The 23,729-nt window shown below is 50.4% G+C and overlaps 1 long non-coding RNA gene across 1 annotated transcript; it reads right to left on the bottom strand.

The window, feature by feature from the left end:
• Positions 1-3,637: 3,637 nt before the first annotated feature.
• Positions 3,638-7,473, bottom strand: LOC140386040 (uncharacterized). Its single transcript, XR_011933553.1, has 2 exons — positions 7,391-7,473; positions 3,638-3,841 (listed from the first exon to the last, which is right to left on the bottom strand). It is a non-coding gene; the product is annotated as an uncharacterized lncRNA (long non-coding RNA).
• Positions 7,474-23,729: the final 16,256 nt, after the last annotated feature.

The following is a 23,729-nucleotide window of genomic DNA, read 5'->3' as shown; positions in this document are numbered from 1 at the left end:
ACCCCCACAACACAAAGATATGCTGGTTAGGTGGATTGGCCACGCTAAATTGCCCCTTAATTGGAAAAAGAAAAATAATTGGCTACTCTAAATTTATTTTAAAAAAGAAAAAAAGTAGCTTCTTCTTTGGTGGTATACTTGGTCCTGAGGACATGGTCTCTGCTGCCTTCACTTCTGCCCTTGTTCTTTTCCTTTGTCCTCCTCATGCACAGGTTTCTGCTGCTGAGGATGTTGATGCTTTTTGGTACTTGACTGGATCTCTGAAAACCCATATCCAGCTGTTGACTTTCGTGTGCCCTGCTTCACTCCCAATGCTTTCTGAAACAACCTCACCTCTTTATTGCCCCACTGAAGTGTCACAATGCCTCCACTGTCTGAGCATGCCCAAATCACTCGCTTTCTTACCTCTGCACACCTGATGGCACCTGTGTGTCATTGGCTGAATGGCCCTTTCAACTGAGCTTCCTTTTATAGGCCCACCATTTTTCTTGACACAGCCATGACTGACAACCAATTCTGTTGTCAGAGGACTGTTTCTGATCCATCAGGCAACCCACCAAAATACTAAAAAGGCCCTTGATGGGCAGACAACAAGTTCATTAACAACATCATTTGGTCAATTATCTAAGGTGGGTGGATTCCTGAGTCCCTTCTAACACCCTCTGAAGCAAAATCAGTGATGGCAAGAACAGCAATCTCAAAGCAGTATGTCAGCCTGCCTCTGCACTTTCCCCCATCGGAGGTTAAAAGTCCTGCCTGTGTACTCTGTTACTCTCTCTCTGAATGTTGCCAGATTGCTGAGTATTTCCAGCATTTTGCCTTTCTCTCAGTAGAGTCTTGTTAGGTTAGGTGATAAAGGCATATTGAGCAAAAGGTGATCAATGGTATAAATAAGCCAAAACCCAATTGAATTATGGAGCATACTCAAATGTTTGTTTCTCCCAAGGGAGTAAAAAACAGAAAGTTGGTGACAACGAGAAAGCATGATAAAAGAATCAGAGGGAGAAGGCAAGATACAGACTGGTGAGAAGTGAGGCGATAAGTTCAGAGAACACAAAGACAAATGGCAAAGAAAGGTGAAGAGATAAAAAGGTGAAACAGTGAGGAAACTCACTGGCAGCACGGTAGCATAGTGGTTAGCACAATTGCTTCACAGCTCAGGGTCCCAGGTTCGATTCCCGGCTTGGGTCACTGTCTGTGCGGAGTCTGCACGTTCTCCCCGTGTTGCGTGGGTTTCCTCCAGGTGCTCCGGTTTCCTCCCACAAGTCCAAAGATGTACAGGTTAGGTGGACTGGCCATGCTAAATTGCCCTTCGTGTTGGGTGGGGTTACTGTGTTATGGGGTTAGGGTGGAAGTGTGGGCTTGGGTAGGGTGCTCTTTCCGAGAGCCGGTGCAGACTCGATGGGCCAAATGGCCTCCTTCTGCACTGTAAATTCTATGAACTGACAGGCAGTAGTGGTGAGAGTGCATGTGAAAAATAGAGATGATGTGATAATTGGCAAGTACAAGTGAGACAACTCAATGATTTGGAGAAAGTAGATGAAAGTGGGAAATATTTGGAGGAATATAGAGGTAGGATTGTGTATTAGAGAATGTGTTAGTCATGAACAGAAAGAGGGACACTGTGAGCCAGATAGTCATTACAATGAATAGAGTTCAGGTGTAGTGATATGAAGAGCTAAGGAAGGGCAGATATGAGAGATAGAGGAATTGTGAGTGAGACGAAGAGGAAGAACTAGAACAAGAATCATAGAATTCCTACAGTGCAGAAGGAGGCCGTTTGGCCTATCGAGTCTGCACCGACCATCTGAAAGAGCACCCTACCTAGGCCCACTCCCCTACCCTATCCCACAACCCCACCAACCTGCACATCTGTGGACACTAAGTGGCAAGTTAGCATGGCCAATCCACCTAACCTGCACATATTTGGACTGTGGGAGGAAACCGGAGCACCCGGAGGAGACCCATGGGGACACGGGGAGAAAGTGCAAACTCCACACAGACAGTCATCCGAGGCTGGAATTGAACCCAGGTTCCTGGAGCTGTGGGGCAGCAGTGCTAACGACTGTGCCACCGTGCGGGTGAGAGAAAAAGTGTGGAGAGAAGAGGCGAGAGTGAAGAAGTTTAAGACTGAGAAAATAAGTGTTAGGAAAATTGAAAATAGTGGGATAAGCTACATGAGATGCATTGAGAAACGGTGGAGATGTATAATTATATATATATATCTAGAGAGGGAGAGGGAGATGTGGCCAGATGTGGACTGCGATGAGTATTAGAAAGTTTGTTTTAATGAAGTTGCTAAATGTGTCCACTGGATGGAGCACACGCCACTTGTCAGATCTGATTTCCTGCAGCAGAGATCCAGGATATTATATTTGGCCAGATTCTTTCTGAAAATAATGGACAGGACAATGGTGTTTACTGTGATTTATCAGAAATTGTACAACAGCTTCATGAGTGTGCAGTTGCACGGCTAAATGCTAATATCCAAACGCTGCTGTCTGAGCTGCGCCACTCTGCCATCAGTTCAGTCATAAAAGGACCTTGTAGTTTGCCTCACCATAGAAATGCAATGAATGCTGTGAAAATGGTTTATTTGTATGGTAGATACAAACTCAACTTACTGTGAAGGTTAGTCTCATCCTTTCATGTACACTTTTAATGATATTGAAATTTGAATTCAATACAAATCTGGAATTAAAGGTGACCATAAAACCATTGTCGATTGTTGTAAAAACCCATCTGGTTCCCCAATGTTGTTCAGGAAAGGAAATCTGCTGTCCTTACCTGGTGTGGCCTCCATGTGACTCCAGAACCACAGCAATGTGGTTGACTCTTAGATGCCCCCTGAAATGGCCTAGCAAGCCACTCAGTTCAAGGACAATTAGAGATGGGTAACAATTGCTGGCCAGCCAACGATGCCCACACCCCATGAACGAATAAAAACAAATTATGATCAATGTTAATTAGTTCCAATCAACCTATATGACAATGCAGAGTTTCATTCCCTCAGGTATCAGTTATTGGTGGTGTTGTTAAAACTATCAAATTAAAAGAACATAGGAATTTGCTGCAGGTCTAGGCCACTCAGCCCCTCAAACCGACTCCACCATTCAATAAGATCATGGCTGATCTGATTTAAACCTGAACACCACATTCCGACATACCCCTGATAACCTTTCGCCCCCTTGTTTATTAGGAATCTATCTAGCTCTGCCTTAAAAATGTTCAAAATCTCTGCTTCCACCGCCTTTCGAGGAAGAAAATTCCAAAGACTAATGACCCTCTGAGAGAAAAAGTGCCTCTTCGTCTCTTGACTTAAATGGGCGACTCCTAATCTTTAATAGTGACCCCTAGTTCTAGATTGTCACACAAAAGGAAACATCCTGGGCGGGATTCTCTGATCCGCTGAACCCGTTTTCTCATGCGGTGCGCCCCCGCCAGCAGCGGGATCCGCCATCCCTGCAGCCAGCCAATGGGGTTTCCCATTGCGGGCACCGCAAAGCAGTCAGGAAATCCGCGGGCGTGAGCGGACTTCTGGCAAAACGGAGGATCCCGCCGATGAAGAATCCAATCCCCTGTCCACATGCACTCTGTTGAGACCCTGCAGGGAAGGAGTTCCATGATCTTGACCCAGTGACAGTGAAGGAACAGCGATTTATTTCCAACTGGTGATTGGTTGTTTTTGAGGGGAACGTCCTGGGTGTCTTGTACTCTTTCGATCCCAGCTGATGTTACTACAGGGCAAGTTAGATCGCAGGATGGAATCTGGCTTGATGGATCCGCACTTTCATTTTTGCTCAGATATGTAGATGGACAGAGTCACCGGACTGCCAATAAACTTTTAACAAAAGAATAAAACATGTGTTAAATGTGAAAAGATTAACTATCATACAGCCCAACAATATCTTTATAGATATATGCAGATTTGTAAGGATAGTACAAGTTGCAAAATCCATCTTATACTCTAATGTTCTCAGTAAATACAGTGTCCATGTAAACCAATAGGCAAACTGTGGTCAGGCACATCACACTCTGAAACGAAGTGGCAAATACTACCCAAAACAACTTCAATGAACTTCTAATCAATTCCCCCCAGATGCTTGTAACACTATGAGCCAACGGGTCTCATTGGACCTCTCACTTTCACACAAGGGCTTCAAAACTCAGCTCCCGAATAACATGTTTTAGCTTCTTCTCCCAAACAATGCTTTCTTTTGGATAGCTTCGTCAAGTATCTATCTCCACGGTTTCAACTTCTCCTTCCAGTATTCCTCGGCCCTGGATCACCACATGCATTCAATCCTCGCCTTCCACACAATCTCTCAGGTACCCAGCTGTGCCAACAGAACACCACTGCTTCAAAGGCTGCATTAATGTGTCACCAACCTTTGGGAAACCTTGGACCCGTGGCTTCTCTCAATCTAACTTTAAATCTGCTTCTTACTGCTGTCTTTTTAATCCGGTGCCCTTTCTCACTGAACAGGATCTAGGGCGCAATTCAGTGGACTGAAAACAAAATCCACTGTTGGGCACATTTGCCAGGGTGATTCTCAGTGGCTGCAGTGCTGAGGAGCACCCGCTATTCAACGGCCTTTGCCAGTTTTTTTGGCTTTTCGGTTTCTCCCCATCGAGACCGTACTTAAAGAGATTTCCTCACCAGCAGAAATGGCTGCTCTCAGATTGGGGCACCATTTTATCTGACAGCCCCGATCAGATCACTTCCCCCCACTTCAGGCACCCCCACTTTCTGGCTCCCCCCTCACCCCCCAACTTTTCCAAGGCCCCTGGGAACCTGCCCTCAACCCCCTCCCATGTGCAAGGCCTCCCTGGGCCTGAACCCTGGCAGTTCCGCTGGCACCCTGACCCAATCTGACTTGACTAATCCCTTCAGCGGTGAAGGAAATGAAATCATTTGCTTCCCTAAACATTGCATCTGTGACTACATTGATGTTGTGATGAGCTGAAGCTTGAGGTATGGAGGTCAAAAGTCTCCAGCTTGTGCCTGGAATGACCCCAGACAACTTGAGAGCGGGAGGCATAGGGTGGCCACAAATGCAATCTGGACTGATCTCCCCAGCCAGCAATTCACACAGAGAGGTCACCATCTCCCTGAAGAGACACAGTGCATGACTCACTGCCTCGTTGCACTCTCGCTCGAGCGAAACGAGGCCAGTGAATAGTGGGAGGGGCCAAAAGTGAGAACCGTGTCTGGCACCAAACAGTTTGTGATGCAACCAGCCCGTTTCTGTAGGTGGAACCAGGATCTTGCCGTAGAGTGGCGAGAAACACATTACCACCACTTAAGCCGTATTTCCATACAATTAACGGGAGCCACCCCATATCCAATGGCCTCCCGTGATTCATTGGCCTCCACAGCAAGTGCTCATGCTGGTGCCAATTTGCACTCCTTTTGAAAAACGTCAACCTGGCGGAAATGCTTCTGTGGAGAGCTGAGGAGGTGAGTAACCATCTTAGATCACAGACAAAGAGTCCGCGGCGTGGGGCATGCCACCCCAGTGCTTGGCAGGGGGTGAGGGGACATTCGGCTGGGGATGGGGGACCCTCCGCAGAGGTGGGCCACCATGGGCGGGTGGGGGGGGAAGGCGCTGGGAGGGGGGAGGAACCGTGGGACAACCACGCATGGCACCACCATGCCAACCTTTGGATTGTGTGTACCCATTCCAGGGGCAACCCTGGTCCCTGCCCTTCTGCCCCACCGACCATCCATAACCCCACCAACTGCCGAGGCCTCTGGTTGTACGGCTGAAACCAATTGCTAATCGGGAATTGGCAATCGGGGTTAAGTGAGCACTTCACACAATCCAAGTGGATTCCCGTGGATAGGTGGGCCATGTGGCATGTGGGAGGCATTGTCTGCCCTCCCAATTCCATCTTGATGCATGGACACTGTGCCTGAACACTGCGGAAGGCAACACCACACACAAAACAGCCAACTTCTCACCCAAGGGATGGGACACAGCTCCGGGGACATAGTCATGGTGAGTGCCACGGGGAGGGTGGGGGGATGCCTGGAGAGATGGGCCAAGGTTTTAGAGGTTGGCCCGCATTGTGTAAGAAAGTGTCAGAGGCGTTATTCTGCTTGTGCACAAGGGTATTTATTGTGTGTAACAATTCTCTACTCTCCCAATGGTGCCACCCTCTCCTTCCCACCCCCCCCCCCCTCACTCCCCACCTACCCCCCCACCACTCCTTCATCCCCTGGTGCCCTCAGTGATCCTCGATGTGCTTTGCCTTCCTAGCTCTACCGCGACATCTAGGTGTGTCCCCAGGATGCACATCAGAGGTGAAGGCAGCCAGCTGCTTACCTTGTCCCGTGGCCTTCAATAACCTTGGCTTGCGTCCAAGGGAGTTCTGGGGTGTAGAGCCCCGGCTCATTTGTCGGCGGCACATGCTCTGCAGTGCCTCGGCCATTCCCATCAGATAGCGGGACATGTCCCGCAGAACCTCATCAAGGTCAGTCTGGTACTGGGTGATATCCCCCAGCGAGGCGGACATTATGCCAAGACTCTGAGGCATTGCTATCATCGACTGCGCGACGCCTCTACTAGTGTCCCTGTTGTGCACTGTGGTTGCCATCCTGGCAGTGTTGACCTTGGTGCCACACATTGCCAGAGACATCTCCTGCGCCCATAGCCTCTGGGACTCCTCCAATTGCCTTGGGACATGTTGGAGTGACGCTATCATCTCCCTCTGAATATCCTGGCCGTGTCATAATATACACATCAGTATATGATGGTGCAGCGACATACACTGACTGACACACTGCAAGACCAATCAACACACACGACACAGCAGCCAATCAACAGTTAGGGCACGGTCACGATAAAGACAGAGGGCACTAAGTGTCCCGCTCATTCGGGATGCAGCCTCTGAGACAGACAGAGCCCGCAGTCAGTAGCACAAACATCCACCATGTGCTAGCAGTATAGGCTGGTCAGGTTAGGCATAGGTCTTCAGTCAATCTAACATAGTGTCGACCCACAGTGCAAGTATGTTTAACAGCTCTTAGTTAAATAGAATAGAGTTGTACTATTACAAGTGTTGGTAGCCTGTCTATGTTACTGCTAAGGTAAACGCAGTCTCCACAGATCCAGAGTACCCAACACATCAGGCCGCACCCTAACATCTCCATCAGCTCCAGGAAAACCTCTTCCACAGGCTCAGCATCAGGGTGGGACCCAGCTGGTTCCTGGGATCCAGCAGATCTCCGGCTGCTGTCTTGCCTGGGGGTTCCTGCCTCCATCTGATGTGCATCAGCAGCAGTGTGTTGCTCAACAAAATGTGCCCCAGAAGCCTGACTACTAACATTTCCCACCGAGGTGCGTGTATCAGCACTGGTGGAGAGTGGGGATGTCGGCTGTGATACCTTGATCATGTCTTCCTCTAGGTCTCCCCTCCTCGATGTTCTCCTGGGAGGCTGGAGAGGTTGCCACCTGGGATGGGAGGCACTGTCAGCTGGAGGACCTGCAGGAGAATGGACATCTGGTCAGTGGAAGGGATGGGTCAGTCAGTAAGGCAATAACAACTCACATTAGACAGGTCCTCCGGGTGAAGCCCGGCGGTTCCTCACCTCTGCGGCATCCGCCATCTCCATGGTGGTGACCACTCTGTCCTCGGCTACCCCAGTCACCTCCAGGATCCGTTCCTTGAAGGAGGTGAGGATTCTTCTGTCCAGCACCCCACTGCCTGTCTGGGCCCTGTCCCGACGATTGTGGGAGAGCTTTTCCTGAGGGGGCATTGTTAGTCACACACGTGGTTCACAGTGTTGGGAGGGGGGGTTTGAAGGAAGGGTTGGGCATGTTGAAGGGAGAGTGGAGGTGGAGAGAGAGTTGGAGATCGCATTGCGGGATGGGGAGTGTACTCTCGCGTGGGGGTGGAAAGGTCTTGGCGGCGGGTGGAGGGGGGCATTGGTGACTACTCGCTTGTGCTGTCCGGTGTAGGTTGTTGACCTTATTCCGGCACTGGAGGCCAGTTGTCCTGGTCACATACCGGGCACTCACTGCTGCCGCAGCCTCATCCCAGGCAGTACTGGCTGCCCTGTCACTGACCCTCCGGGACCCTTTGGGGAATAGGACATCTCTTCTGGCCTCAACTGAGTCTAGGAGCCTGGTCAGATCTGCATCGCCGAATCTTGGGGCTGGTCTCCTGTGCACTATTGTTGTGAGCTGGCTGGGGTTGGCTGTGCAAGAGTTGTTTAAGTGCTGCTCGACCTTGTTAACGGACGGCTGGTGAGCGCGGTGCCGGCAATTCGGCTGGTCATTTGCGGCGAAAAGCCTGTGGGGCGTTGTTAAGTGGACCAATTAACGTTGAATTGCGCTGCTGGCGTCGCTGGGCCGAGCGGCGGGAAGCTCGCGGCAGTTCCCGCTCGCGACCACATCTAGAAATGTTTCCGAGAATCCCGCCCACAATCTACAAGGGCACTGGTTCTCTGAGAAGTAAAGGTAATTCCCCCTTTGCCTACAGATTCTGCCCAGGATATTGGCTGCGAATGTCGGTAAATGCAACAGCTCATATGTCACTACCTGTAGAAGGTTGGGAGTTCTCCTGCCTTGCATTCATCTCTTAAACAACACAACTTAATTAATTATTAGGATCTTGTTTTGCGAGAAATAGCGGGCGGAATTCTCCCCCCCCACGCCGGGTGGGAGAATCGCCCGGGCGCCGAGCAAGTCCCGCCACACCGCCCCGACGCCCACACGCGATTCTCGCCCCTGCCGAATATCCGGTGCCGGAGACTTCGGCAACCGGCGGGGACGGGATTCACGTCAGCCCCCGGCGATTCACCGACCCAGCGGGGGGTCGGAGAATCTTGCCCCTGGTCTCTGCCGGCGGGAACAGCGCGGGAACGCTGGGGGGGATAGGGGGCGGCCTGTGGGGGGGGGGGGAGGGGGGTTCCTGCACCGGGGGGGGGCCTCAAAAGGGGTCTGGCCCACGATCAGCGGGCCGGCCTCTCTGAAGGAGGACCTCCTTTCCTCCGTTGTCCCGCAAGATCCATCCGACATCTTCTTGCGGGGCGGCCGTGGGGAGGACGGCAACCGTGCATGCGCGGGTGACGTCATTTACGCGGCGCCGGTCGCGTCATTTACGCGGCGCCGCTTTTACACGGCGCCAAGGCCCGACGCGCGTAAATGACACGCCGCCGCTTCTAGCCCCCCGGGGGCGGGAGAATAGGGGGCTGGGAACGGCCTCCGACGCCGTAATGAAACACTCCGATTTTCACTCCGGCGTCGGGACTTAGTCTCCCGATGGGAGAATTGCGCCCAGCTTCTAACTTTGTCTACACGTGACCATTGACTGCATTTCAAAGCAATTCTCCCTATTAATGTGCTGGGCATAATTGTAAGAAAGGTGATACATTTTCTGTCTTTGCTTTCCTGTCTAAGCTATTTTAACATAATTGTTAATCTATTTCAAATGAATGCATCAAAATAGCAGAGACAAGAATTTAATGTCAAAATATCCATTAGTGTGCAGGAAGCAAACACACTTGAGTCACACACACACACACACACACACACACAGTGGAAATGCGCTACTGACCCCATGCCCTCTGTAACCTTGTCACACTTCAATCACCAGTGGTGTTGTGTTTTCCAGTTTATAGAATCATAAGACCATAAGACATAGGAGCAGAATTAGGCCACTTGGCCCATCGAGTCTGCTCCGCCATTCAATCATGGCTGATATTTTCTCATCCCCAAAATCATACAATCACTTATAGCACAGAGAGTGGCCTTTCAGCCCTGTGAGTCCATGCCTGCTCCCATGGAGCAATTCAGTCATTCTCACTCCTCCTGCTCGATCTCCATAACCTTTTATTTAGCAAGTTACTTTCCTTCAAGTCCCCATACAATTTCCTTTTGAAATCATTGACTGTTTCCACTTCCACCAGCCTCATAGGGGCTGGTTTAGCACACTGGGCTAAATAGCTGGCTTTTAAAGCAGGCCAGCAGCACGGTTCAATTCCCGTACCAGTCTCCCCGAACAGGTGCCGGAATGTGGCGACTAGGGGCTTTTCAGAGTAACTTCATTTGAAGCCTACTTGTGACACTAAGCGATTTTCATTTCATTTTCATTTCATTTCATTGGCAGAGTTCCAGGTCATGACCACTCGCTGAGTAAAAATGTTTCTTCTCACATTTCACCTGCCTCTCTTACTTAAATATGGGTCTCGAAGTCCTTGTACCATCAGCTAATGGGAAGACCTTTTTCTTGTTTTTTTGGGGAGTTTTATCGTGAATCACCCGGGGCCCCCAAAATGGCGATTCTCCGCTCTCCCGATGTTCTCTGGCCCGGATGGGCCGAGCGACCTGCCCAAAACGACGGCTTCACGCCGGCGCCATCCACACCTGGTTGCTGCCGGCGTGAACACCGGGGGGGGCGGCCTGTGGGGGGGGCGAGGGGGGTTCCTGCACTGGGGGGTCCACAAAAGGGGTCTGGTCTGCGATCGGTGCCCACCGATCGGCGCGCCGGCCTCTCTGAAGGAGGACCTCCTTTCCTCCGCTGCCCCGCAAGATTGATCCGCCATCATCTTGCGGGGCAGCCGCGGGGAGGACGTCAACCGCGCATGTGCGGGTTGGCGCCGGTTATCCATTTACGCGGCGCCGGCCCTGTCATTTATGTGGCGCCGCTTTTACGCGGCACCAAGGCCTGGCACGCGTAAATGACGCGGCACCGCACCTACCCCCCGGGGGAGTGTGAATCGGGGTCTGGGAACGGACTCCGACGCCGGAGTAAAACACTCCGGTTTTCACTCCGGCGTCGGCACTTAGTCTCCAGATCGGAGAATCGCGCCCCCAATGACCAGGGGCATCATTCTCCGACCCCCCAGCGGGTCGGAGCATGGCCGTTGGCCACCGTGAATCCCGCCCCCGCCGGCTGCCGAAGTCTCCGGCACCGGATATTCGGCAGGGGCGGGAACTGGGCCGCGCCGGTTGGCGGGCCCCCCCGCTGAATTCTCCGGCCCGGATGGGCCGAAGTCCCGCCGATAAATTGCCTGTCCCGCCGGCGTGGATTAAACCACCTTTTGAACGGCGGGACAAGGCGGCGTGGGCGGGCTCCGGAGTCCTGGGGGGGGGGGCGCGGGGCGATCTGGCCCCGGGGGGTACCCCCACGGTGGCCTGGCCCGCAATCGGGACCCACCGATCCGTGGGCGGGCCTGTGCCGTGGGGGCACTCTTTCCCTTCCGCCTCCGCCACGGTCTCCACCATGGCGGAGGCGGAAGAGACTCCCTCCACTGCGCATGCGCGGGAAACTGTCAGCGGCCGGTGAAGGCAGCCAGCTGCTTACCTTGTCCCGTGGCCTTCAATAACCTTGGCTTGCGTCCAAGGGAGTTCTGGGGTGTAGAGCCCCGGCTCATTTGTCGGCGGCACATGCTCTGCAGTGCCTCGGCCATTCCCATCAGATAGCGGGACATGTCCCGCAGAACCTCATCAAGGTCAGTCTGGTACTGGGTGATATCCCCCAGCGAGGCGGACATTATGTCAAGACTCTGAGGCATTGCTATCATCGACTGAGACAGACAGAGCCCGCAGTCAGTAGCACAAACATCCACCATGTGCTAGCAGTATAGGCTGGTCAGGTTAGGCATAGGTCTTCAGTCAATCTAACATAGTGTCGACCCACAGTGCAAGTATGTTTAACAGCTCTTAGTTAAATAGAATAGAGTTGTACTATTACAAGTGTTGGTAGCCTGTCTATGTTACTGCTAAGGTAAACGCAGTCTCCACAGATCCAGAGTACCCAACACATCAGGCCGCACCCTAACATCTCCATCAGCTCCAGGAAAACCTCTTCCACAGGCTCAGCATCAGGGTGGGACCCAGCTGGTTCCTGGGATCCAGCAGATCTCCGGCTGCTGTCTTGCCTGGGGGTTCCTGCCTCCATCTGATGTGCATCAGCAGCAGTGTGTTGCTCAACAAAATGTGCCCCAGAAGCCTGACTACTAACATTTCCCACCGAGGTGCGTGTATCAGCACTGGTGGAGAGTGGGGATGTCGGCTGTGATACCTTGATCATGTCTTCCTCTAGGTCTCCCCTCCTCGGTGTTCTCCTGGGAGGCTGGAGAGGTTGCCACCTGGGATGGGAGGCACTGTCAGCTGGAGGACCTGCAGGAGATGGGACATCTGGTCAGTGGAAGGGATGGGTCAGTCAGTAAGGCAATAACAACTCACATTAGACAGGTCCTCCGGGTGAAGCCCGGCGGTTCCTCACCTCTGCGGCATCCGCCATCTCCATGGTGGTGACCACTCTGTCCTCGGCTACCCCAGTCACCTCCAGGATCCGTTCCTTGAAGGAGGTGAGGATTCTTCTGTCCAGCACCCCACTGCCTGTCTGGGCCCTTTCCCGACGATTGTGGGAGAGCTTTTCCTGAGGGGGCATTGTTAGTCACACGCGTGATTCACAGTGTTGGGAGGGGGGGTTTGAAGGAAGGGTTGGGCATGTTGAAGGGAGAGGGGAGGTGGAGAGAGAGTTGGAGATCGCATTGCGGGATGGGGAGTGTACTCTCGCGTGGGGGTGGAAAGGTCTTGGCGGCGGGTGGAGGGGGGCATTGGTGACTACTCGCTTGTGCTGTCCGGTGTAGGTTGTTGACCTTATTCCGGCACTGGAGGCCAGTTGTCCTGGTCACATACCGGGCACTCACTGCTGCCGCAGCCTCATCCCAGGCAGTACTGGCTGCCCTGTCACTGACCCTCCGGGACCCTTTGGGGAATAGGACATCTCTTCTGGCCTCAACTGAGTCTAGGAGCCTGGTCAGATCTGCATCGCCGAATCTTGGGGCTGGTCTCCTGTGCACTATTGTTGTGAGCTGGCTGGGGTTGGCTGTGCAAGAGTTGTTTAAGTGCTGCTCGACCTTGTTAACGGACGGCTGGTGAGCGCGGTGCCGGCAATTCGGCTGGTCATTTGCGGCGAAAAGCCTGTGGGGCGTTGTTAAGTGGACCAATTAACGTTGAATTGCGCTGCTGGCGTCGCTGGGCCGAGCGGCGGGAAGCTCGCGGCAGTTCCCGCTCGCGACCACATCTAGAAATGTTTCCGAGAATCCCGCCCACAATCTACAAGGGCACTGGTTCTCTGAGAAGTAAAGGTAATTCCCCCTTTGCCTACAGATTCTGCCCAGGATATTGGCTGCGAATGTCGGTAAATGCAACAGCTCATATGTCACTACCTGTAGAAGGTTGGGAGTTCTCCTGCCTTGCATTCATCTCTTAAACAACACAACTTAATTAATTATTAGGATCTTGTTTTGCGAGAAATAGCGGGCGGAATTCTCCCCCCCACCGATCCGTGGGCGGGCCTGTGCCGTGGGGGCACTCTTTCCCTTCCGCCTCCGCCACGGTCTCCACCATGGCGGAGGCGGAAGAGACTCCCTCCACTGCGCATGCGCGGGAAACTGTCAGCGGCCGCTGGCGCTCCCGCGCATGCGCCGCCCCGAGATGTCATTTCCGAGCCAGCTGGCGGGGCAACAAAGGCCGTTTCTGCCAGCTGGCGGGGCGGAAATTCCTCCGGCGTCGGCCTAGCCCCTCAATGTTGGGGCTCGGCCCCCAAAGATGCGGAGCATTCCGCACCTTTGGGGCGGCGCGATGCCCGTCTGATTGGCACCGTTTTGGGCGCCAGTCGGCGGACATTGTGCCGTTTTGGGAGAATTTCGCCCCAGAACCGGATGCAACACTCTAGTTGGCCGAACCGGAGCTTTGCAAAGCTTCAGCATAACTATCCTGTTTTTGTACTCAATACCTCTATTTGTGAAGTCCAAGATCCCATATTCTTTACCAACCAATCCTCAATGACACTTGTCACCTTCAAAGATTGATGCGCTTCAGGTCCCCCTGTTCCTGTACACTCTTTAGAGTTGTGCCATCAAGTCTCCCAGTGGAATTTTCTGCTCCCCCGGGGACTGGAAATTCCCACTTCAGGTCAATGGTCTGTCAAATTGTCCGTCTCGCCTGCGGCAATTTCTGGGCGGCACACAGGATCAGAAAATCTACCCCTAGATCTCTTGGTATTAAATTCTATTTGCCCATTTGACTTGTCTGTCCATGTCCCATTTCTGGGTGGTTTGCATCATCCTCCCTGTTTGCCACTCCTCCAGGGGTGTGGGGTTGTGGAACATGGAATGGGGGGTGAAGAGAGAGGCAGGTTTAGGGGGTGGTCAAGGAACATAGCGGCGTAGTGTAAGGTTCTCCTGGAGCAAGAGTTATAAGACTGTCCAAGGAAGAGTCAGAGACTGGGCTGGATTCTCTGGCCCACGAGCTGTGTGTTTCTCGGTGGTGCGCCATTTTCTGGTGGTGGGATTCTCTGCTCCCATCGTTTGTCAATGGGATTCCCCATTGAAGCTACCCCATGTTGCCGGGAAACCCCCATCAGGGCTGAGCTGTGGCTCCGAGGCCCTGGATCTTTTGATCCAAATTAAGGCCCTCGTTGTGAATGCGCAGTCACATCTGAAGGGAAAGCTCCTATGTTCTCTAGGATGCTATTCTGTAAGGAGTGGCCTTGGTATGCGTTGTGCAGACTAAGGGAACGTCAAGGGCTGGAGACATTCCTGCATTATATATGGAAAGTGAGCTGTGAGCGAAGTATGGGCTGGAGCAGGGGGAGATATTTAGATACATGCAGGTTCGAGACTTTGCCAGAAAGGAGATTCAGAGCTTCCTGGTAGAGCCGGCCTTCACAATGCTGGTGCAGGTGCTGATGACAGGGGGACTGGAGAAGGGGGTAGTCTAAGCTGTTTGCAGGGCTATTTTGGAAGGGGAGAAGGCACCGCTGGAAGGGGTCATGGCAAAGTGGGAGGAAGAGTTGGGAGAGGGTATGGAGGAGGGGTTCTGGTGTGGGGTACTCCGGAGGGTGAACTACTCCACCTCGAGCGTGAGGTTGGGGCTGATACAGTTAAGATGGTATATAGAGCACACCTTACAAGGGCGAGGATGAGCCAGCTTTTTGAGGGGATAAAAGATGTGCGTGAATGTTGCGGGGGGGGGGGGGGGGGGGTGCCCAGCAGACCACGTTCATATGTTTTGGGGGGGGGGCCCCAGCAGACCACGTTCATATGTTTTGGTCCTGTCCAAAGGTGGAGGATTACTGGAAGGAGGTTTTTAGGGTAATCTCTAAAGTAGTGCATGTGAAACTGGACCCGGGCCCTTGGGAGGACATATTTGGGGTGTCGGACCAGCCGGGGTTGGAAACGGGAGTGGAGGCAGATGTTGTAGCCTTCGCTCCGTTGATCGCCCGAAGGCGGATCCTGTTAGGGTGGAGATCTCTCCACCCTGTGCCCTGGCGTGGCAGGGGGACCAGCTAGAATTCTTAACTTTTGAGAAGGTCAAATTTGATTACATCGAACATTGCTGGGGGGTGGGGGTTGTTGTGAGGGTTGGCGGAAGAGGGAGTGTATGTGTTAATGGTGACTATGGGTGATTCCTGATTCCTTTTTGTTATTTGATTACGTTAACATGCGGGCTGCTGTTTGGGGGTTTGGTGGGAGGATGGGATTGTTGTTATTGATATGGGGATTGACATTGCATTCATTACTGATTATTGTTTATTGTTGGGTGTAAATTTGGGAGAAAATGTGAAAAAGGTGGAGAATAAAAATAAGTTTTTTTAAAAATATGGAAAGTGAACAGCCTACAGGAACTACTATTGATTGCTCAATTGTATCAATTCACAGAAACAAGGAAGAAGCACTGCTGCTTCCTTGATAGCTTTAATTAGAATGAGGAGGAGCAGGTCCGTCGCTGATTGGCAAAACTCAGGGAAGGCTGTTGCCCTGAGGACCAAGCCAGCCGGGCCTCAAGCAGATGCAAATGATGTTGAGGAGGGGCCAAATCCAAGAAGATGTTTGGCACAACCGAATGTCTACAGAAGACAAAGCTCATATATGGAATGACAAAGACAATGCAGCACATGCCTTCACTTGTCGAGGGAGTTGGTAGCTCAGATTTGCCAAATGCTCTCTGAGGAACTAATGCCAGACAGATTGGAGGGAATCCAATGCCAATTGCTCTGAAAGAGCAGATCTGCAGATCCTTCCAGGATTCCACTGGGGAACCTTGCAAAATCTCACAAATGCATAAGGGAGGTGACAGTTGACCTTTTCAACAAAGCTCACCATTATGCGCAGCTTCACATGGATAAAGCAAGCCAATCTGCCAGAGATATGGAATTCACTGTAATCTCTGGCTTTCCATTGACTGCACACACATGCCCTTGAGAGCATGCTAGATTCATCCGACAACCGCAATCCGGAAAATCGGACCATAAGATGGTGCTTCTTCTCCCGGCATACAATCAGAAACTTAAGCGGGAGAATCCGAATTAGAAGGTTGTGCGGTACTGGTCTGAGGCAACAGAAGAGATTCCACGCAACTGCTTGGAGTCAGTGGAGTGGTCCATATTCAAGAACTCAGCTGGCAACTTAAACGAGTATGCCACCACCGAATTCATCAGCAAGTGTGTAGAAGATTGCGTGTCAAAGAATGTGGTACGTGCGTTTCCCAACCGGAAACCATGGTTTAATCGGGTGATTCATTCCCTGCTGAAGGCCAGGTCTGAGGCATTCAGGACAGGCGGCCCTGGCCTATACAAGAAATCCAGGTACGATCTCTCCAAAGCCATCAGGGATGCCAAGAGACAATACCAGACTAAGCTAGAGTCACAGACTAACGACATGGACCCGCGTCGGTGGTGGCAAGGTTTAAACAATATAATGGGCAACAAAGCAAAACCGAGTAGAATCTCTGGCACCAGCGCACCCCCCCTCGATATACTCAATGCATTCTCTGCTCATTTCGTGCAGGAAACCACCAAACCGTTGGCAACTTCCCCAGCAGCCTCGGACACACCCGTACCTACCATCACAGCCTCCAAAGTCAGATCGGCCTTCTTGAAAGTGAACCCCCGGAAAGCAATGGGTCCTGACGGAGTCCCTGGTCGTGCACTCAGATCTTGCACAGATCAACTAGCGGATGTATTCGCGGATATATTTAACCTCTCCCTACTCCGTTCCGATGTTCCCACCTGCTTCAAGAAGACCACCATCATACACCATCCAATGAAGAACCAGGCAACCTGCCTCAACGACGACCTTCCGGTGGCCTTGACATCTATCATTATGAAGTGCTTCGAGAGGTTGATCATGAGACATATAACTCCATACTCCCAGAATGCCTTGATCCACTGCAATTCGCATACCGCCACAACTGGTCCACAGCAGATGCCATCTCCCTGGACCTATACTCATCCCTGGAGCATCTCAACAATAAGGACTCTCACACCAGACTCACACCATTGACTACAGCGCTGCCTTCAACACCATTATTCCAGCCAAGCTCATATCAAAACTCCAAAACCTAGGACTTGGCTCCTCACTCTGCAACTGGATCCTCAACTTCCTGACCCATAGACCACAATCAGTAAGGATAAACAACAACACCTCTTCCACGATAATCCTCAATACCGGCACCCCGCAAGGCTGTGTTCTTAGCCCCCCACTATGCTCCCTATACACACATGAATGTGTGGCAAAATTTGGCTCCAACTCCATCTACATGTTTGCTGATGACACGACCGTAGTGGGTCGGCTCTCGAACAATGATGAGATAGAGAACCTAGTGGCATGGTGTAACAACAACAATCACTCCCTCAACGTCAGCAAAACAAAGGAGCTGGTCATTGACTTCAGGAAGCAAAGTATCGTTACACAACCATGTCTGCATCAATGGTGCCGAGGCGGAGATGGTTGACAGTTTCAAATTCTTAGGTATGCACATCACCAACAATCTGTCCTGGTTTACCACGTCAATGCTGTAACCAAGAAAGCACAGCAGAATGCCTACTTCCTCAGGAAACAAAGGAAATTTGGCATGTTCACATTGCCTCTTACCAATTTTTACAGATGCACCATAGAAAGCAGCCTATATGACTGCATCACATCCTGGTATGGCAACCGCTCGGCCCAAGACCGTTAGACACTACAGAGAGTTCTGAACACAGCCCAGTCCATTACACCTCCCATCCATTGACTCTGTCTACACCTCCTGCTGCCTTGGTAAAACTGGTAGCATAATCAAAAATCCCTCCCACCCGGGTTATTCTCTCTTCCAACCTCTTCCATCGGGCAGGAGATACAAAGGTCTGAGAGCATGCACTAACAGGTTCAAAAACAGCTATTTCCCTGCTGTTACCAGACTCCTGATTGACCATCTTATGGACTGAACTGATCTCTTTACACATCTTCTCTACTGAGTAGCACTACACTCCATATACTTCACCCGATGTCGGTGTTTATATATTTACACTGTGTATTTTTGTATGTGCTATGTTTTTTCATGTATTGAACGATCTGTCTGGACTGTACGTAGAACAATACTTTTCACTCTACCCTGATACACGTGACAATAAATCAAATCCAATCCAAATCCAATCCAATTCATTATCATTGTTTGCTGCACACTGCACAACCTAGTGCTGTGAAGAGGGGGACGTATTGCCACAAGGAAGTATGGAAGAACTAGACACTGAGGCCATTGAAGGGGATGAACATGAACAGGTCAAGGTTTCAGATGAGCCGCATGAGGATGCCATTGCACAAGCATGTTCTGCAAGTTCTGCTCATGACAGCCTCATGGCTACAGGATTCCAGGAGGAATTAGCTGAAGATAACTTGATATGAGCACAGTTCTCTTCATGCTTTTATGCATGGGACACAACACCTTCATTATCATCGTCATCATGATAGAAAAGGTCACCAATTTCATAATGATCAATGAGGAAGCATAAGTCACCTTCAAGCCTAATAATGTGGTCTTCTTTAGAAGATACAGTAGCCTAGGGACCATATTGCTATTGTGGAATGTGCTTAGCATTCCACAAACGCACATTCTTAAGCAACTCCGTAGAGTTCTTTCAATCATAGTGCCAACAGGTCAGTGGCCATGAAATTCTTCAAGAGGTTGAAATACTTTTGGACGCATAGATGCATTAATTAAAAAAAATATATATATTTTTATTCTCCTTTTTCCCAGTTTCTCCCAAATTTACAACCAACAATAAACAACAATCAATAACGAATGCAATGTCAGTCCCCACGTCAATAACAACAATCCCATCCTCCAACCAAACCTCCAAACATTAGTCCGCATGTTAACATAAACAAATGACAAAAAGGAATCAGGAATCACCCATAGTCACCATTAATACACACCGCCCCCCTCCCCCCAAGCCTCCCAGCACCCCACCCCAATGTTCGATGTAATCAAATTCTCGAAAGTGCATAATGAATAATGCCCATGAATGGTAGAACCCCTCCATCCTTCCTCTCAGTTCAAATTTGACCTTCTCAAGAGTTAAGAATTCCAGCAGGTCCCTCTGCCACGCCAGGTCACAGGGTGGAGAGGTTGATCTCCACCCTAACAGGATCCGCCTTCGGACGATCAATGAGGTGAAGACTACAACATCTGCCTCCGCACCCATTTCCAACCCCAGCTGGTCCGAAACCCCGAATATGGCCTCCCAAGGGCTCGGGTCTAGTTTCACGTGCACCACTTTGGAGATTAACCTAAAAACCTCCTTCTAGTAATCCTCCAGCTTTGGACAGGACCAAAATATATGAACGTGATTAGCTGCCCCCCCCCCCCCCCCCCCCCCGCAACGTTCACACACATCTTCTACCCCCTCACAGAGCCAGCTCATCCTCGCCCTTGTAAGGTGCGCTCTATACACCACCTTCAGCTGTATCAGCCCCAACCTCGCACACGAGGTGGAGGTGTTCACCCTCCAGAGTACCTCACACCAGAAGCCCTCCACCACACCCTCTTCCAACTCTTGAAAGTAGATAATCTTGTTAGAGAAAACCATTTAAGTCCCAAAACAAAAGCTTCAACTTTAGAAAGCCATTGACTGGAAGTTATCCCAGTGCATCAAGGATCCTCATCCTTTTATTTTTATTAATATATTTATTTCCCTTTCCACCACCCTTTCCCCTCTGTGTTGTTTGCCTGAGTATGTGTGTAGAAAGTGAGGTGAATAGGAAGAGGAGGGGCTGGTTGGGAAAGGAGTAATAGATAGTCAGTTACATCTTCTGTCCGTTTAATTATAATATTGTACATAATAAAATGTTACTGGTGTTTTGAAGTTACAAACCTGGTGACTGTAGTTCATTGGGCTTCACCAAGGACCTTGGGTATTTTAAATAAAATCTAATTTCATCTATGTTGTGACCCTGGGTCAAGTCGGGCTGGAATTGTCTGCACACTAGCCTGGATGTTGTGACAGTAACTTCATTACAAATGCTTGCGTTTAGCATCTATGCTCCTTCTCACCTCAATTCTTCAGACAAACTGATTCCATTAACCTTTCTCCAGCTTAATTAAATTATTCACATAGACACAGACACATAGAGACCTCTTTACAGGATAACACAATATTCCGCAAAAGATACATATTTTACATCCGTTCTCACAGGAGGCTGAAAGGCGATGGTGCTCGACAATGAGTACTACTTTAAACAAAACATCACAGTCATAAAATAAACGCGATTGCAAAGTGCATTTGGGTGAAAAGACTCCAATGTTTGTCATGACAAATACTTACAACATCTACATACTGCAGTCTTCAGTGCGGCAGCAGCAGCACAATCACTAACCTTGATGAACAATTCTCATGAGGTCACAATGTCTGCCTGAGATGCAGCAAGGGCTATGTGTGTCATGTCCAGCCATATTCGTATAGGAAGTTCCTTTGTTCATGTCACTGATGTAGAACTAAAGGTGATTCACTCTGATGAAATTGAGTGAGACTTAATTCAACAGAGGGACAAGATGGGATATAATTGGAGGGGGGGTGGTTCATTTTATACACTTGAATGAACGAGAGACCCACATTACATTGACTAGCTATTCAATTTCTGAGACTTGGAAAGGGGTAAATGTGAAATAAACTTTCAATATTGCAGATTATGTACAGTGAACAAACACCATGCCACCGTGTGCATTCAAATCGTCTGACTTTTTCTAACTCTACCGCTGTGTCTAGGTGCAGCTCTGATATCCGCAGTAGATGTGGAGTCAGCCTGCTGACTGCTATGCCTTGTTGTCCGAGATGACTTTCGTCGACATTATCTGGCGGCTCAAGATCTGTAGGGCCATGGCAAGCTGAGGGTCTCTTGCTGTGGTGCAGGTACACCTTCCTTGGCCTGACCTTCTGGAGTTGATAGGGTCATAGGCAGAGGGGATTTTTTTTTTAAAGTACACATTTTATTGAGGTATTTCTGGTATAGAAACAACAACAAAATAAGAAGATACATGAAACCATAAACATAGTGCAAAAACCGTTTACCTTTCGTACAGGTCCCACCCTTATTAACCCCCTACTCTAACCTAAACTACTCCCTCCACCCTCCCCCCCCCCCCCCCCCCCCGCCCCGCACCCGTCTGCTGACGATTAATTTTCCGCAAGGAAGTCGACGGACGGTTGCCACCTCCGGGTGAACCCTAACAGTGAACCTCTCAAGGCGAACTTAATTTTCTCCATACAGAGAAAGCTAGCCATGTCCGACTTCGGGGGCTTTGGGTCCCTCCATGCCAATAGTATCAATCTCCGGGCTACCAGGGAAGCAAAGGCCAGAACATCTGCCTCTTTCACCTCCTGGATTCCCGAATCTTCTGACACCCCGGAAATCGCCACCTCTGGACCCAGCGCCACCCTTGTTTTTTAAACCTTGGCCATGACGTCCGCAAACCCCTGTGATGGATCTACCATTTGGTTTTAGCAGCACTTTGCGATCACTAAAATTCAGTAGAAATTTAAGTTAAAACTTCTCAGCTGCAAATAAGAATCTGTTTTATTTGTCTCTATTGATTACAATTGAGAGTCATTTCAAGTCTTATTCTCTAATAAATCCAGCTAACATAGGACTCACAGAGGGCCAACCTGTAGACAATTTAACTTTCAAACAATCACAGAAATGATTTTCTTGTTTAGGCAAACAGCTCGCAATAACATCAAAAGTCAAAGTCAGAAAGTGAAATATGAAAAACAGAGAGACAGCGAATAGTTAAGTCAAAGTATAGATGATTCATGAAGGAGAGAGAGAGAAAAATCAGAAAGATGGCCAAAAGTCCATCACGGTTATACCAAATCATATCAGACTTTAGCCATCTAGCTACACCCTGATGTAATCCTAATTGGTTTGGGTTAGAATTAAATAATTTTGATTCGATGTTTAGTTGTCACTCATTAATAGGCAGCATTAACCTAAAATGTATTCTTGTATGAGCTATGAAATGTGATTCGGCTTCCTTCTCGCAAGCTGCTTGAACTGGATTCTTGCTGAGGACAATAGCGCCTTTAGGTTACTGTGCCGTTGCCAAGGAGCCTGCCCTGTCCTTGGTCACTTTATCTTGCAAATGTATTTGTTAACTGAATAAGAATGCTGTTTTCATCTATCTGTTTCAGTGTTCTGTTGAAGCTATGTTTTGAAATGCTAATTGTGTGTTTTAAAATGACCTGAGGTTATGAGTGAGTTTTAAAATGGTATTTAATAGACTAGGGGCTTAATGCTAAATAGCTATCTTTTACCTATAGAAAATAGCTGGCTTCTACACCCTGCCAAAATCCCCGAAGCTTTGGACATGTCCAAAACATGTGGACATGGTTCGCTGGTCCTCCCGTGCATTTTGTGCACCTGTCCTCCACCCCAAAGAATCTGCTCATCCGGGCCCCTGTCATGTGAGCCCGGTGCACAACCTTAAATTGTATCAGGCTGAGCCTGGCACATGTTCCAGACGTGTTGACTCTACTCAAGGCGTCTTCCCATAAACCATCCTCTATCTCACCTCCCAGCTCCTCCTCCCACTTACGCTTCAGCTCCTCGGTCTGCGTCTCCTCCGACCCCATAAGCTCCTTATAGATGTCCGCGACGCTCCCCTCCCCTACCCACCCTCTGGACATTACCCTGTCCTGAATCCCCCTCAGCGGTAGGAGCGGGAAGGTTGCCACCTGTTTACGAAGGTAGTCCCGCACCTGGAAGAATCTGAATTTGTTTCCCCTCGCCAGCCCAAAATTTTCCTCCAGCACCCTCATTCTTGGAAAGCTCCCCTCGATGAACACATCACCCATCCTCTCAATCCCCGCTCTCCGCCATACCCGGAACCCCCCATCCATACTCGCCGGGGCAAACTGGTGGTTATCACAAATTGGGGCTCAAACGGATGCTCCCACTGCTCCCACATGCCGCCTCCACTGGCCCCAAACTCTCAGGGCCGCCTTCCACGGGGCTGGTGGAGTACGTCGCCGGTGGGAGCGGCAGTGGCGCAGTTACCAATGCCCCCAGACTGGTGCGCTTCCAAGAAGCCGCCTCCATACGCTCCCACACCGACCCCTCCCCCACCACCCACTTCCTGATCATGGCTATGTTAGCCGCCCAGTAATAATTGTAAAATTTGGCAGCGCCAGCCGCACTCTCCCCGGTTCCGCTCGAGCATTGCCTTCCTTACCTGCGGGGTCTTGCCCGCCCAGACGAAGCCCATGATCACCCTGTTGACCCGCTTAAAAAAGGATTGAGGAATAAAAATGGGGAGACATTGAAATACAAATAGGAACCTCGGGAGGACCGTCATTTTCACCGCTTGTGCCCTCCTGGCCAGCGGCAATGGGAGCGCGTCCCATCTCCGGAAATCGACCTTCATTTGGTCCTCTAGCCGGGCCAGATTCAA

The sequence above is a fragment of the Scyliorhinus torazame genome, chromosome 11, assembly GCF_047496885.1.
Source record: "Scyliorhinus torazame isolate Kashiwa2021f chromosome 11, sScyTor2.1, whole genome shotgun sequence".
In the NCBI taxonomy this organism is placed as follows: Eukaryota; Metazoa; Chordata; class Chondrichthyes; order Carcharhiniformes; family Scyliorhinidae; genus Scyliorhinus; species Scyliorhinus torazame.
The sequence above is the reverse complement of the archived record's forward strand: the minus strand, read 5'-3'. Positions and strand labels throughout refer to the sequence as shown.